This window comes from Euprymna scolopes, chromosome 21 (genome assembly GCF_053919585.1).
Source record: "Euprymna scolopes isolate OS-2025 chromosome 21, ASM5391958v1, whole genome shotgun sequence".
NCBI lineage: Eukaryota > Metazoa > Mollusca > Cephalopoda > Sepiida > Sepiolidae > Euprymna > Euprymna scolopes.
In genome coordinates, this window is record NC_136502.1 from 40,732,679 (window position 1) to 40,749,459 (window position 16,781).

The window sequence follows — 16,781 nt, forward strand, 5'->3', positions numbered from 1 at the left end:
ATACAAATTCTAAGTGCAATTACACCACAGATGTATGTAATACAATTTTAAATAGACGGCCGGAAAGCAGCTAAAAAGGTGAATGGAACCAAGAGATCCTGGGCTTTCTGACAACTTAAGACAAATGATTTTTAACAAAAAGATACAATTTGATAACAATTGCCACATTTATCAATTAACTAACAGGAAGACCCGATGGTGCTCATGATTGATTGATACAATGTCCTTTTTCACTATGCTTATAATACCATATTATTATTATTTTTTTTTTTTCCACATGCATATTGGTTTAAATTTCATTAAAATCAGACATGTATTTGATGTTTTAAGGGGGTTCTGCTCCTATGAGTTAGTTGGGGAAGAGGGGGGGGGGGTAAGGGGTACTAAAACTTCAGCACAGAGAAAGGAGTGTAGAGATTCTAAACCATTTCTATTTATATATATATCTTATATTAATAGATATGTTGTCCATCTGTCTGTCTGTCAGTCACAATTTTTTTTTTTTTAAATGTAATAAATACATGTTTCTGAATTTTTTAGTTTGGTTAATCATATTATTTGGATTCTTCGGATTACTGTTCTCATTTTGATTATCTTTTTCACAACATTCTGTATTTTCGCCTATCAATTTAATAAACAATAAGATATTGTAAAACTTGAAAATACTATTTAAAAAATAGCACGGTAACATAAGTGCATAAGCACCACTTTATTTTACATATTTCTCTTCCAAAGGACCGTTTGAATAAATTGATTTAAATTTAAAGTGTTGTGTAATTATTTCTAAAAAAAATAAGTAAAAAATAATGAGCCATGTAGATAGAAAAGAAACTTTTATTAGTTATGGTAAACTTTATTTTATTGTATTTTAAAATTTTTTTTTTTTTTTTTTGACACTTTAGTTCGTTTGTTTACTTCTTTGCAATATATCAATTCGATTCAAATAAGACAAACCAAAAGGAACAAGAAGTAAGTAAAATTTTTTCAACAGAAAACATTTTAAATTCGAATGAACTCAATTCAAAGAAAGAACCAGCATTAAAATTATTTCCAAACGAACAATTTATCAACAGAAACAAACAACAAAAAGGAACACGTATTTAGTTAATTTACATTATAAAATTATGCAATTTGCAATGAAATGTTGAAGGTGTCGGTCTGTATGCGACCGTACTGTTGTTGCCACATGCACTTATGTTACCGTGCTCTTTCTTAAAATAGTATTTTCAAGTTAAATTCAAGTTTTACAATATCTTTTTTGTTTATTAAATTGTTAGGTGAAAGTACAGAATAGTTACAATACCAGTTCGGTAACATAAGTGCACGCAACTGAAAATAATTTTTTTTTTTTTGTAATTACAAATTCAAATCATGAATTTATTCAAACGGTCCTTTATCTCGCTAAATCAATCCCCCCTCAAAAAAAAAAAAAAAAAAAAAAAAAAATTATATATATATATATATATATATATATATATATATATATTCAAGTTTTACGATATCTTTTTTGTTTATGAATTTGTTAGGTGAAAGTACGGAATAGTTACAAAATACACACCAGCCTGGTAACATAAGTGCATAAGTACCAATAAAGTGATTGTTAATATCGTAATCAGCTAAATCCATAACAAACGGCACTTGATTAAATGGTTTATTTTATTGACGCTACACCGTAATCACGTGATTAAAATTTTAGCAGACGAAAAATTGGGAGACAAAAGAGTCAAGAGTTCACAATTTTTATTTAAAATTAAGAAATTATTTTCTAAAATATTTTGTTTATGTTTACATTTTGTTTTTAAGTAAAATAAGAAATTAATTTTAAAAATATTGTTTATATCCATCTTCATTCCAAAGAGTTACTTTTCAGTAGCTTCACCGTTCACCGGTTGTTAACCTAAATTTTTCGAATGTCAGAACGAGGCTCGTCTGCAGGACCTACTTATCTAAGCTTCGCGGATTTTTGTTATTATGATTTTATGTTTTTTGTTTTGTTTTGTTTTTTGGGGGATGGATATATATATTTTCTTTTTTTTTTTTTTTTTTTTTTGCCGGAGTTTATGTAATTATTAACAGGAAAATTGATGAAAGTCAAAATGGAATCCGCGCTAGTTTTAAATATTATTTTCAAGTTTAATTAAAGTTTTACGATACCCTTTTCTTATTATTGTTTTGGGATTCTTTTGTTATTTTTATTTATTTATTTATTGCCGGATTTAACAAACAAACAAAATGAAAGTAAAGCAAAACAAAACAAAAAAATTGGTGCTTATGCACTTATGTTACCGTTATTTATTTTTTTTCTTTTTAAATAGTTAAAGTGCCTCGCCCAATGTTTGAAGAGTTTCTAATTGTTTATTAAAGGAAAATTGGTGAAAGTCAAAATTAGCACTTGTGGCGATAAACAAAAAGCTTTAGTGAGTACTACCTCTCATGGAATGTTGTAGATTGAAACACACAGTGAAATGTTATTTGATGCTAGTGTACTTATTGATCCGCGCTATTTTTAAATAGTACTTTCAGGTTTAATAAAAGTTTTACGATACCTGTTCTTATTAAATTGTTAGGTGAAAGTACAGAATAGGTACACAAGTACACAACACCCTCCCGTCCCCATGTTAAGAATGGCTTTCTAAATAATGTCATTACTTCAGCACGGCTGAATAAGTGCATGCTGCATGAGTACCTTTTATTTTCTTAAATAAAATAAAAACTACTGGACGAGAACACTACTGTTTTTGTTTCAATATTTTTTATTCCAAAATAAAAAAAATAAAAATTTCAATTGTCCAAAACATGTTTTTCCCCCAAAGCTCATTGGGATTTTTTTAATTACCATATTTTTCATGAACATGCTCTAAAAATGTTTCAAAATAATCTAATATTTTTTCACTTTTCATGTTATAAGCCTCTCTATAATTGGCCTCATCAACAGGAGACCATTTCATTTCTCCTATTGATCCCGATATGTAATTTCAGTCTTCTTTTAATACGAGACCAGTAGGCTTCGATATTGTTGGTGCAAACACCAGTAAGCGGATCCACAAAATTTTGTGAATGGTGTGGTGTACTGTACAGCCCTGTGAACATAATTAAACTTGAAAATGATATTTAAAACTAGCGCGGATTCCATTTTGACTGTCACCAATTTTCCTGTTAATAATTATATAAACTCCGGCAAAAAGAAAAATATCCATAAAAAAAACGGATAAAAATCATAACAAAAATCATGCGCAACTTTCATGCCAAAATAAATAATAAAAAAAACTAGGTCACGCAGTCACGCACGCAAAAATTCTTTCCTTGTAAAAATTATAACTTCTCCCTCAGTCGAACAACGTACAACATCAGAACCGTAACCGATTCGCCGATGCTTATTTCGCTACAGGAGTTGCATTCGTGTACCTCCGCCCTTTTTCTTTATATTTTTTAATATATAAAATAACTCCTGAAATTGATTGTTATTAATTTCATGATGCATGTTTAATTCGTGGTTAAAATATTTGTTTTGACTTTTATCTTCAATGAAAGAAATTTTATGAAAAAAATCAAATCGTTTTCGAAATTGTATTTCCACATTTTCACTGTACCAAATTTTTTTCGCTTTACAAAAACTTTCGATTATATAATGGTTTATTTCAAAACAACAATTCCACAGGAATCGGAATCATACTTAGTATCGGAATCGTTAACCAACATTTTCCTGGAATCGGAATCAGAATCGGAAAAAAAATTAGGAATCGCCCCAACACTAGTCAGATGTAATAATATTCAAGCCCAAAATCAAAATCCGACTAACTTAATTTTATATAATAGATTAGAAAAATACCCATTTCCAAAAGAACAGTTTTGCACCACTTTTATATTTCCTTACAAAGTTTAAAATCAATGCATATATAGGATACTAAACCTTATGTCTATAATCCTTATCTAAATTTGGACCAAAATCCATTACATGATTTTGATTCTAGATAAAGTCTAATATTTAAGGCTTAAACTTAAAGGATCTTAAGAAATTGAAATGTAGAGGTAGACAAACTTGCATTGTATTTATTTATTATTATGATTTTAATGATCCCACTTTTGAGGCATTATTACAATTTAGGGCACGTAACAAATTTTACTTTTTATCATGAGAGATTAATTCTGTGCGATTTGAGAGGGATGGGGTTCTACTTTATTTTTAGGCAATTATGTGTATTTTTACAACCTTGCCAGACGGACTTATAGTTAATGATAAAACAAAAAATAATTAACATCCCTAAAACTTTGGAAGGGCCTGGAAATAGTGGGGTACGTTAAATTTATTCTTAAACAATTGTTTCTTGTTTGTTTGTTTTTTGCAAAGATTTTCATGGTGTAAAAAATTAGAATATCATGGGGGGGTAGTTACGAATGTTAATCTACAAATTTACTTTTATTGTTTCAATAAATAAACAAACAAAATAATGTGAGAGTCTCGTAGAAGCGAGAAACACACGCACACACTGGCATACGATATGAGGTCAAAACGCTTAGTATAAATTGTCTTTATTTTTAATAGAAAGAAACAAACCAAAACCCAAGTCATTTTACAATAGTAAAACAAACTGAAGTTCTAATTAATTTTTTGTCTGAAAACTAAAAAAAAAAAAAAAAAAAAAAAGATGATATTACAGATGTTTATCGTTTAGTAAGAAACGCTGTCGTGTTAGATATTATTCAAGTTCCTTGCCATGTGCAAAAAGTGACGTAATTCAACCATCAAGTTTAAAAAAAAAATGCTTACGGTTAGCAAAACTAAAACTTAAACTCATATTAGTGATTCTATATTATAATAACAAAAAATATTGAATTTCAACTAAAACAAATGGCATCTATGTAATTGTCATGTCGCAAAAAGTAACATATCCAAAAATTATGGAAAACAATGTGTCAGAAAAATAATTATTAATGAAAAACAGTTTTTGATAAAGTTTAGTTAGGAAATAAAATTTGTCTGACATTTTTAATTATGTTAATCACGTAACGTAAGCAACAAAATTTAATTATCTCCCCTGTCAACATATTTTAGTAAGCGTACAATGATTTCACAATAATAATTTTTCTATCACATCGTTTTTCGTAATTTTTGGATATATTACTATTTGAGATTTGACAATTACGTAGGTACCAATTTGTTTCACTTGAAAATCAACTTTTATCGTTAATATAGAAGTGCCCTGATATTTTATATTTTAACATTTTGTTTAATGACTGCAAACATTAAAAAGGAAAAGAATTGTATTTCATTTGTGTAGTGTTAGCTGACCCAAAAAATGAAACAATTGTTCAGAATAGAGTCCTATATTATTAATTTTAAAAAATTTTCATCAGGCAAAAGAGGTGATTGTAAATACATCCTGAACAATATCCAAAGTTGGTAATATTTCATTTAACATACCCTGAATTTAACTGGTTTGTTTAGATAGTGGAAGAAGAAGAAAAAAAAAAAGATTCCATTACTTCTAGAGAACCTGAACCGAATCATACTGATTTCAGATGGGTAAATTAATTGCTCTACATAAAACTAGGGACGGCCAATAAACCTAGAAAACTCCAGTTCGGTTTTTTTTTTTTTTTTTTTGGCTTATTTTAACTAATTAAAATCTATCAAAATTCATTATTTCTGAACAACTTTTGTTTTTCCAAAAAAATAATTTCAACCCTGAATTTTATTATATTAATACTTTTTCTATAATTTTTGATAAAATTAAAAATTTTTTCGAAATATCATACTCTAATTTTTGATGTTTGACAAAATTTGACGAGATTATTTTTAATTTTGAATAATTTTAAGGTATTTTTTTCTTTTAAAATTTATTAATAAAATTATAAGAACTTCATGTGCGTTTTGACAAACTTCAAGAATTAGATGGAGTTATCTCCCCTGCTCCCCCTTTCTTCGTAGCTGAAATTGCCAAGATGCCTGCATCACAATGAGTCTCACTAAAATTTAATTTTCCTCTGTAAAAAAAAACCCCACTTGATCAAATTAAGCTTTTTGCTTTTTTTTATGAGAACTTCATTCCATGACGGGCACCTACATCATATAGATTTTCCTTTATCTTTGTTTTTTTTTTTTTTTTTTTTTTTTTTTAATATATATTTGCTAAACTGCGTAAACACCATTTTTTTTCTTTTTAATGTTATAAAACTTTGTTGCAGGTTCGAACAAAGTCATTTTTCTTAGTAAAATAGAATTATCTACCTTGGAACAATAAATTAAGACTCCAAAACCTGCAGTACTGTAGAAATGTGCGGTTCATAGGCTATGAGCCTCAGCAGCTATTTCTGCCTTGACAGAATACAAAACCGACTTCGATATCTAGTGGAGGATGTCCTTTTTTTTCCTTCCCTGCAGCCTCTTTTTCAAAGAAAATTCGTTACTAGTTTTTTTGGTAAAATTCAAGTTCCCCGATGTTGACAAAGGTTTTGTCCGGAACTATCACCTGCAAAAGGGGACGAGGTTTTTTTTTTCTTTCTCAAATTGTATTTTTTAAAATAACCAAACGAACAGAAAAATGAATAACCCAAATTTTTGTTCGTTTGCTTATTTATTTTTTAAAGGAAAATTTGAGAAAGAAAAAAAAGCAGCACTTCTACACTTTATCGTCGAAACTTGAGATGCCATTTTATTTCGCGCACCTGTCGTTGAAATCCAAGGGTGAAATCAGTATTTTAAGCTATGACCGAAGCAAAGCATGAAATAAATAAAAAAAAATTAAACTAGATAATGATTTATCGGTTCATTTAAATTAATTTGTTGTTGATCGTTCAAAGTTGCTTTAATTAAAAAAAAATGTTTCATTAAAATTATTTATTTGTTCGAAAACAAAAAAAACCAAAAAAACTATTTCATAAAAATCTAATGTTGCTTTCATTACAAAATCGTTTTATTAAAATTATATTTTCTTACACAAACTTTTCAATAAATGTTTTTACAATTATATTTTGATAAATTTTTATACAGTAAATGTTTTGGTTTTCAAATGACGCTTGCCCAGTTTAGACAATTTATGAATATGTCATTTCATTTTCTGTTTTTAATAATAAAAAATATATATATAAGTTTTATGAAAAAAATATTTGCCATTTTCATTAATTAAATCGAAACATTTCCAATTAAACAATTACAGAGATGTTCTCTTTCACTTTATTTACTTTTTTCATAGTTCTTTCCGGAAGTAATTAATATCTAGTTTAATTTTTTTTATTTATTTCTAACTTCGGTCATAGTTTAAAATACTGATGTCTCTTCCTTGGATTTCAACAACAGGTGCGCGAAATAAAATGGCGTTTCCAGTTTCGGCGATAAATTGTAGAAGCACCAAAAAAAAAAAAAAAAAAAAAAAAAAAAAAAAACTAATTTTATTTTGTAGTTGACAATCCCGGATAAAACCTTTGTCAACATCGGGGAACTAATCTTAAATTAGTCAATATTTGCTAGAGTACCAAACTAAAGGTTTACCTTTAAAAAGTTGATTTTTAGGTGTAATCAGGTCTATTTTGAACGAATATCACATTTAAAATTATCACTGACAAGTAGTTTTTATGATACTATTTTCTAATAGTGGCCACGTTGGTTTTCGCATGCGGAAAAAAAACAAACATGGCTACCAGTGAAAACCATTAGAATAATACATTTTTTTTACGCTCTTTCATGAACCACGTTTTGAGCTGCCATATATTTTTTGTGGTGAAAGAGCGTAAAAAAGGCCAAAATTTGGCCTTAAAAAGGCTAATCTGTCAAACCTTAGAAAGGTCAAATTTTAAAAGCAATACAGGGGCATCGAATGTCGTGAAACAAAACAATAAAAATGAACTTTTTTCTGGTTTTATTTCAGCCTTTGGGTCTAATGATGTGTTTTATATAAAAATAGATTTTTTTAAATAATTAAAATTACGACAATTCACCAAGTAAAAAAAGTATATCGCTATCGGTTAAAACAAAACGTCAGCCATTAAAGTGAGAAAAAGGGAGATAAGTATGCCCCCTGTATTCGCAGTCTTCAAGGTGTTCACATCTAGGGAAAATGCCATTTTCCCCAATTTTCCGTAAAAATTACTTATATACTATATATACTATACATAATTTTTTACTCGATGAAATTTCGTAATTTTTTAATATACTACTATTTTCGATATGACAAGTAAGTACTGTTGTTTTTGCTTAAAAAACATTTAAAAAATCGATCTGTCAACTTTGTCTTAACAAGTAAGTACCAACTATTTTGGGTAAATTTTTACTTACTGGCATAACATAAAGGAATTGCATTGCCTAATATTAAAAAAAAAACTACTTGCTTGCTGAAAATTTAAATGCGATATTCGTTTTCAGCATACCCAAAAACCTGTAAAATTCGTCATTTTAAAGGTGATTAGGGTGGAAAGTAAGTAAAAATTTACCGTCTTCTGTTTAAGATAATACTTTTTCAATGGCAGCTCCCTTTAAAGTTGAAAAGTTCAAGATAAACAATATTTGCTGCTTGTAGAGTAGAAAGAAAGGCGACAGACCGATGTTTTTAAAATATTAATCCGTTAAAAAATAAAATTAGGTCTCAACAAAGTGACATTAAATATTTAAAAAAAAAAAATTAGTGGAACAACTGCAAACAAGAAAACGTGGACGTAATCGGATACATGAAACAACAAATTAGAAAACAAAAAAGCGAAAAAACACATTGTTAATGTGTTTTTTCGCTTTTTCAATGTTACAAAAACCAAAATGGAGCGACTGACCTTCTCACGTGTTATTTTCCTATGTTTTTCTCCTTGTTAAAACGTCTTCAGCCACAGTTTCTTTCTTTTCTAAACGCTTTGGCTCTACAAGGAGAAACTTTTAGTTTGTTGACTAAGGAAAATTCACTCAAGGATTCTACAATTAAACGAACACGCTACGTACCAATTGACAAAAAAGAATGCTCGCCATTGGTTAAGACAGGACATACCTCTCTCGCGAGGGTTTGAGTATAGTACAAGTCGGATACAAACTTATACAAGGAAACAGCATTAACTTCTATCTTTTTACTTGTAATATGGTTGTATGTGTGTGACTGATTTGGGGGGAGGGGGATGCGGCTAGATAAATAAAGTTAGATACTATAAGTCTTTCTCATGTCCCCCTATTCGGAGTAGTGGCACATTTTCTGTATTTTTTATATAAATAAATACCCTTTACTTTCAGCAATCAGTTTAAAAAAAACTATTTTAGTTGATTCAAGACATTAAAAAATAAAAATATTAAAGAAAAAAAATGATATTGTATGTACATTTTATGAAATAAAGTTTTCATACAAAAAAAATGACTTAATTTGATCAAATAGGTTTTTTTTTGTTTTTGTTTTTTTACAGAGGAAAATCAAATTATAATGAGATAGCTCGTCGTGTCGCGACCACCTTGCTTATTTCACGGACGAGGAAGGGGTGCCTTTAAGCGAAAAATTGATTAATAAAGGACAAAATGAAAAAGGCATTAAAAAAGAACAGAGAAACTGTAAAATAAGTGAAAAAAAAAAAAAAAAGAGCTAAAATATTTATCTATATATTTTTGCTGTCCATGTTTCAAAATAATCTCGTCAAATTTTGACAAACTTTATAAGCGATGATTGGAGTTATTTCCCTTGGCGCCCCCTTCTCGCCCGCGATATATGCAGATGAACGCGGCCGCGCCGGTACGATCGAGCTCATTAAAATTTGATTCTCCGATACTTGTACATTTTAGTTAAGACATTAAAAAATGAAAATATCGAAAAAAAAAAAAAAAAAGAAAAAAAAAGGTTATACTGCACATATCCGTTATGGAACGGAGTTCTCCGAACAAAAAATTTCACTTAATTTCATCAAGTATTTTTTTTTTTTTTTTTTTTTTGCAGCGGAAAAACAATTTGGTACGATACCGAGCAAAAGGTTCGATTTTTAGAAAGAAAAGCTAGAATTAAAGATGGGGAGGGAGTATTGGCGCTTTACGTGGAGTTATCTCCCAGTGGCGTGTTCAGCAAATTTCACAATGGCTGACTTCAAATGCGGCAACCAATGCGCTCTCATAAGAACGTGTTTTTCCGTTGTAAATAAAAAAAGATAAAACTACTTGATCAAATTAAATGAAATTTTTTTGGCGGAGATCTTCAGTTCAAAACGGATACGTACAATATAACCTTTTTTTTTGGGGGGGGGGATATTTTCATTTTTTTAATGTCTTGACTAAACTGTACAAGTACCGATTTTCCTCTATAAAAAAAAACAAAAAAACTACGTGATCAAATTAATTGATTTTTTTATATGAAACATATATATGGATATATATATATATATATATATATATATATATATATATATATATATATATATATATATATATATATTGTGTACAGAAAGTTGTTAGTTGAGACAGGTCATTGGTACCGTCGAGACGAATATTGGCTGAAGAGAGCTTGTTAAGGATACCTTAAACGGGCCTTATTATCGGGCTTGAAACCGACGGTACCAATGACCTGTCTCAACTAACAACTTTCTGTACACAAAATATAAGTACGCTCTTAAAATTTGGATTTTCCTTTTAATTGAGCACTCTGCTGGAATTCTTTTTCCAAAAAAACTAATCATATATATATATATATATATATATATATATATATATATATATATATATATATATATATATATATATATATATATATATATATTTAATATTTTCTTTATTTTTTTTATGTTTTGATTAAACTAAACAAGTGCAAAAAAAAAAACAACAAAATATATATATAAAAAAAAAACAAACAAAAAAAACATTCGTCCAAGTTAGGATCAAAATGTAGGAGCATTTTTTTGGTTAAAATCAAGTTCTGTTTGTGTTCATATTCTTCGTCCACTGATATTTGTGCTTACTGCTTCGCGATAAATGGCTTGGGGGGAGGGGGGTCACTTCTGGCTAATGTTTACCAGTTTTAAAATATTCCGTCATTCTGAGTAAATAAATAAATAAATTAAAAAAAAAAAAATTAAATAAAAAAACAGCCGTGTCCGTTTGCATATCCTAAACCTCGTAAACAAAAACATTACTCAGAAGTGATTTTCCGGGGATTTCAACAAATATCTGCTGACGAAGAATGTAAACACAGAAGGACGGAACTTTATTTTAACCGCTTTTTTTTTTTTTTTAATTATTATTTTTACTATATATAAAGGCTAATAGCCACTAGAAGATAGATGTCGATAAGTAAGACGGAATACTTGTTAGTTGTTAGGTAAGACTATTTTATATTCGTCATCAAAAATGAAAGAAAAAAGAGAAAAAAAAATACAAAGGAAAAATAAAAAAGAGGAACAAATAAAAACTAGACTCAGAAAGTAAATTAATTAATGCACACCACCATGACAGTAGCAACTGTAACCACCAGGGCCTGGTCGTACACACGGCAAGAAACTGTGCACTAACCCTAAGTCCCTGTGGCAACACTCCTAACTTCATCTAGTGCTGGACCCCTTAAAATGTAACTAGACACTTACTTATCACTGGAACTACCATTCTGGTGCTCCGAGTGCACAAAATGTGCATAACTCTCAGTCCATGTGGCAATACCTTTAGCACACTGGCTGGCCGCTTGTTGTCAAATGCCGTGGTTTGAGTTCTTCTCGTAGGTGCTCTGTTGATTGGCTAGTTGTGGTATCGGCGCTGTAAATAACTGGGTTTTCAAATCAAAAGCAATTCAATAATAATTCAGAGATCATTTTTTATTAATGAGAAAGATATTTCAGGGTACATTTTTTTGCAAAGGAAAGTTAATTGATTGGGTTCTTAATGGTTTCATGATGTAGGATGTTTTCAACTTAGGTTCGTTCACAGCTTCTCAGTCAGAGAAGGAAGAGCTTTTCAATTTAGCTCTATTGGGGAAGTTATCTGGCCTTGGGCAACAGCCCAAAGCAGAGGTGCGAACTCTTCGATGCCCAGCAAGCAAATCTTCTTTATTTCCAAACACAATGGGTTTTTTGTAGAGCTCTAATTCTGACCATCTCTCTTTGAGATTAGCATTTCCTCCTCTATCATTTGGAGATTACCCCTTTCCTTCTATTGTCTTTCTTTTCTCGTTTCTTTCTTCTTTTGAATCTATTTTCTTCCTTTCTCTCCCTTAAACTCTCTCTGCCTCTCTTCATCCCTCCTCCCCAAACAAGTACATTTCTAAGTCAATATTTTTTTTTTTCTTTCTTTTTTCGTAAGGTCTTTGTCTACTGATAATCAGCCCTTGTTCTAGGACCGTCAGTTAATCTCTGTTTATGGTTATTCAAAATAAACTTTTGATGTCTACATTAATCATTATCCCTAGTTGTCATCCAACCCTGGGTGGTCAATCACCCAGACGTCTAAATATGTGAGACAAAATAGGTAACTTTCCTTTGTTTCATGTTTTTAATAGATTTTCTGGTGACGAGATTATTCAGGTTTTTTTTTATCTAAGTTTATTTGTATATACCCAGCACATGGCTTCTATTTATTTATTTACTAGCAGTTCAGCCCAGCTTGGCTTGGGCCCTATGTACTGTTCATTACTTTATGTGCATATATATATATATATATATATATATATATATATATATATATATAAAAGTTTGACTCATTTCCAGGTAACCTATATCTAAAATTTCAAGTGTTTAGACCCAAAATTGGTGGAAGAATTTGGTAGAGTTTTGCAGAGGCGATGATGATGATGATGATGATGATGATGATCACAGATGAGTCATATGGACAGGTGAGCAGACCTCCCCACCCCATTAACACTGCTTAATAACTGAAGGGTTAAAAAAATAAGATTCTCATAAAGGATGAAGAATATTATGGGAGTATTAAAAATTATGGTGCTAATCCAGTTTTGTCCTAATATTAAAAATGGTATTTATGCAGAGAAGATACTGCGCTATTTTTTATTTAATAGTATTTTCAAGTTAAATTCAATTTTTACGGTATCTTTTGCTTATTAAATTGTTAAATGAAAGAACAGAACAGTTACAAAACATCCTTTCTCCCTATCTTAAGAATGAGTTTCTAAATAATAATGTTATTATCTTAGCAAAGTACCTTCTCTGCATAAGTACCTTAAAAAATAGAAAACAAAGAAAATGGCACAAACTTTTTATTATGTACTAAGTTTTAAAACGATTTTTTTAAAATTACACAAATTCATCAAATATTTTTTTTAAACACAAACAAAAATATTTTAATGGTGAAATGTCTCATCCGTCATTTTCACTTTACATGAAAGTCAATGATCAAGGGAGATGATTCAAACTTTCATTCAAGCAAGGCTTTATTTATAATACCGGCTAGAAATTGTTTACCAATCAAATTCGATTTTATTTTATAAAAAAATACTGTATGAATTTGTGTGAGGTTTAATGCACAACCATTTTTTTTTATTTTATTTTACAGGTACGTGCATAACATTTATGTACACTTATATATTTTTTAAATATTGGCATAAAACTGGATAAGCATCAAAATGATTAATAGAATTAACTGAATTTGATTACTTGTGACATTGGATTTGAAGATGAGCTTATTCTAATCTGCTGAGAAGCATCCTGTGGTAACGTGTTCCACAGAAAGGAAGCTATTGCAAAATAAAAACGCTCTCTATTCTGTCCTCAGTGTGAAAAGAAATCCTTCTTGACCGAGACAATTTTAATTTTTATTCCCAATTCAGAATGCCCCCTTTTGGGAAACTGGGATTTTCCCAACATTAAAAACCAAACCCTGTGGAGAAGCAACTCAAAAGCGACAACAAAATATTGCTGATGCAGAAATACGTCAACAACTGGAAAAAGACCAGATCAAAATCAAAGCAAGACGGATTTTTAACTAAATAAATAAAATAAATAATAATAATAATAATAATAATAATAACAGCAACAAGAAGAAATTATATGAATAATAATCATTATAATAATAGTAATAATAAATAAATAATGAAAAAAAAGATGCACCATATGTCTATTTTATGAAAAAATATTTGTTTATTTATTTATTAATAAAAAAATCAATTAAATGATTTTTCTTCACAGGGAAGTTTTTTTTTTTTTCGGTACATAATTTTTTTAATGAATAAACTAAAAATTGTAAAGAATATAATCAATGAAACAATGAATTAATTTTTTTTCTTGTTTTTCTATTTTTAACTGATTAAATTCTGCTAAAATTAGATTATGGTTGGTTTAGGTTAACGATTACATAACAAAACAAAAAACAGTTTGCTTTTTATCCTGTTCAAAAGCTGTACAAGCCTCCTTCTCTGAGGAGTCATATATATCCGAAGACTCAAAGTTTGCTTCTGGAGATTTCTAATTGGCTAAGCACCTTGACATCTTCTGGCTATCTACGTAAACGGTTAAAAGATGCTGGACAAAAACTCAGTTTTATCTGGTTCAAAAGCTGTACTAATACTAATCCAGTCTTGGTCTGAAATCGTGTAGTGAAATAAGGCGAAGTTGTAAAATAATGACAAAATTTGTCTATATATCAACTTTATTAACGTCTTGTTGAACAACCAAAAGTAAAACATTAAGAAGAAAAAGTTTAAGTCGAGTTCAATGATCTTGACGGAAGACATGTTAGACTTGTGAGTAAATTTGTTGGACTGAAAAACTCTTGATTTATTTAAAAATCCATGAGTTTGACTTGTGTTGCTTGCTGAGATGCTGGTAGTCAGGGCTATGGCTCAAGTTCATTTGTCTGCCAAGCTTTGTGCAGTAGTGTCAGGACTGACATGAATTCATATAGCAAATTAGGATTTCACTGCATCTCTTTGGAGACAGTGTGTGGGTAGTCACTTTTATAGATAATGTGCACAAGTGCTTGGCTCCAAAGGGTGATTCCTTTTGATTGGTTGAAGTCCAATGTGGGCAACTAATTAAGATTGAGTATTTTGATCCAATTAAGTATTTTAACCACGTAAACATCAAGTATTTAAAACATCTTTTATTTATGTTTTTACTAGCGAGGAGTACCCGGCATTGCCCGGGTGTTTGGAGGTGTGTGTGGTTTTGGGTAAATCAAAACTCCGGGGGGGGGGGGGGTAAAAAAAATGTTTTGGTAGGTAAGTATGAGGATCGAACCCGAACCCTTGAGGCAAAGTTGTAAATTAAAGTGTGACAAAAAAAGAATTTATTTAATAATGACTTAATGAGGTCAACTTTTGACTGCGGGGTAGCATTTCATTTAGTGCGGGAATGCTTCTTTTTTTTTTTTTTTTTTCCCCAAGACGTTGGGGGTAGGGGGAAACAGCTCCATTTGTCCAAATTGAATAGCAATTGTCTTCTGATATAAGGAAATAATATTTCCACATTGATCAAAGCTGATTGCTTTCGGACATTTCCGGCGATTGAGACTGGAAAAATACCGCCAGAATTAGTGTCGCTTTTATTATAGAAAAAAGCCTAATCCACATGCGGCGAGCGACAAATGTTGAATATTTATCTTTCCGAAGTCAAGCAAATTAAATAGTAAGGCGAGCTCCATTGTTAACTCGGAGATATTATGATTTATGTGATATAAAAAGTTTTAAGAAGTTGTGAACCAACTGACCGCTTCTCTGAAAAAAGCCTTTTGTACTAGACATACAGAAAAAGTGAACACACATACATACATACATTTTCGCTTTTATATTTATCGAAGACTAATGAAGTGTACCCGGCGTTGCCCTGGTATTTGGAAGTGTGTGTGGTTTTGGGTAAATCAAAACTCCGGGGGGGGGGGGTAAAATAAAAAAAAATGTTTTGGTAGGTAAGTATGAGGATCATTCAGGCAAAGTTGTAAATTAAAGTGTGAAAAAAAAAGAGTGCAACATTAACCATTGGGCCACCACGAGATGCTAACAGAAACACGTTTGAATTTATTTAATTACTTAAATTAGCTGATGCACGTTTTAATGACTTAATGAGGTAAACTTTTGACTGCGGGGTAGCATTTAGTGCCGAACGCTTTTTTTTTTTTTTTTTTCAAGATGTTGGTGGTAGGGGAAACAGCTCCACTTGTCCAAATTGAATAGCAATTGTCTTCTGATATAAGGAAATAATATTTCCACATTGAGTAAAGCTCATTGCTTTCAGACATTTCCGGCGATCGAGACCGGAAAAATACCGCCAGAATTAGTGTCGCTTTTATTATAGGAAAAGGCCTAACACACATGCGGCGAGCGAAAACTGTTGAATACTTATCTTCCCTAGGTCGAGCAAATTAAATAGATAGGCGAGCTCCGTTGTTAACTCTGAGATATTACGATTTATATGTGATATAAAAAGTTTTAAAAAGTTGTTAGGCGACCAACCGCTTCTCTGAAAAAAGCCTTTTGTAGACACACAGAAAAAGCGAACACACATACATTTTCGCTTTTATATTTATAGATTTTTTTAATCTTATTCATTCCAAACAAGGCATACTGCCACTTGGATGTAAAGTGCTATGGTTTGGGAGCATGCCTACAGGTACACAAATATAGGAAGTTGAGCAACAAGATATTTATTCACATTACATTTAAATTTTTGCATGTTAGTAGAGTCAGGAAAATAGGAAACAGAGGGAATTTCAAAGTCTTGCAGTTTGAGGGAAGAAATTATTAGAATGAAGAGCTTTTTGGCATCTTAGAAACTTCTTAAGTAAAGGGTGGGATTTTGCTGCTTGTCGGGTTAGTCAAGGGTATTTTTTGTCGAAAGAGTACAAATGCTACAAGTTCGTCAGAACTCATTCCATTAAAGTACTTGTAAAACAGACACAGGAA

At 30.4% G+C, this 16,781-nt stretch overlaps 1 protein-coding gene across 1 annotated transcript in view; it reads right to left on the minus strand.

Annotated features, from left to right (window-relative positions):
* LOC145242152 (sideroflexin-1-like) overlaps positions 1-9,072 on the minus strand; it is an 86,928-nt gene extending 77,856 nt beyond the window's left edge. Inside the window, exon 1 of the mRNA XM_080105130.1 lies at positions 8,761-9,072. The gene's annotated coding sequence lies outside the window, so the exon portion shown is untranslated. The remainder of the gene's footprint in view (positions 1-8,760) is intronic.
* Positions 9,073-16,781: the final 7,709 nt, after the last annotated feature.